We start from the raw sequence: 1,097 nt of genomic DNA on the forward strand, positions 1-1,097 counted from the left end.
GTGCGGTGTCGTTGCAACACCCACGCGGTAGCCGTGTCTGGCATTTCGCCGTAAGAGATTTCGTGATGTTCCATGTTCGCCGCAAAATGTAGCTAGCCGTGCGGTGTCGTTGCGACACACTCGCCGTAGCCGTGTCAGGCATTTCGCCGTCTGAGATTTCGTGATGTCCCATGTAAGACATCACAATTTCACCGCGAAATGCAACTTACCGCGCGGGTTCGTTGCAACGCCTTCGCCGTGTCAGGCATTCCGCCGCAACCGTGTCGGGATCGTGAATGACATCACGTATTAAATCAACGCAAAATGCATATAGCCCCGCGGGCCCGTTTCAACACCAATAACATAGGAAGCGGACCGGCATCCAAGTTTCGCATGTAGGCAGTGTAGTTTTGTAGAAATCTTACACATTTCTACAATGGTTCCTGTAGACATTTGTAGTGAAGTAGAAATCCTACATAATCCTACAGTCGTCACTGTAGACATTTGTAGAGAGGGACACAGGAAGCGGACCATCCAAGTTTTACATGTAGGCAGTGTAGTTTTGTAGAAATTCTACACATTTCTACAATGGTTCTTGTAGACATTTGTAGTGATGTAGAAATCCTACATAATCCTACAATCGTCACTGTAGACATTTGTAGAGAGGGACACAGGAAGCGGACCATCCAAGTTTTACATGTAGGCAGTGTAGTTTTGTAGAAATTCTACACATTTCTACAATGGTTCTTGTAGACATTTGTAGTGATGTAGAAATCCTACATAATCCTACAATCGTCACTGTAGACATTTGTAGAGAGGGACACAGGAAGCGGACCATCCAAGTTTCACATGTAGGCAGTGTAGTTTTGTAGAAATTCTACACATTTCTACAATGGTTATTGTAGATATTTGTAGTGATGTAGAAATCCTACACATTTCTACACTTGTCACGTATTTGTAGAGAGGGACACAGGAAGCGGACCATCCAAGTTTTACATGTAGGCAGTGTAGTTTTGTAGAAATTCTACACATTTCTACAATGGTTCTTGTAGACATTTGTAGTGATGTAGAAATCCTACACATTTCTACAATACCTACCTCTGACGATGAAAGTCACG

The 1,097-nt window shown here is 43.6% G+C and overlaps 1 protein-coding gene across 1 annotated transcript in view; it reads left to right on the forward strand.

Moving 5' to 3' along the window:
• Window positions 1-1,097, forward strand: part of LOC118422225 — a 24,337-nt gene that overhangs the window by 10,118 nt on the left and 13,122 nt on the right. The window lies entirely within an intron of this gene.

This window comes from Branchiostoma floridae, chromosome 9 (genome assembly GCF_000003815.2).
Source record: "Branchiostoma floridae strain S238N-H82 chromosome 9, Bfl_VNyyK, whole genome shotgun sequence".
Classification (NCBI taxonomy): domain Eukaryota; kingdom Metazoa; phylum Chordata; class Leptocardii; order Amphioxiformes; family Branchiostomatidae; genus Branchiostoma; species Branchiostoma floridae.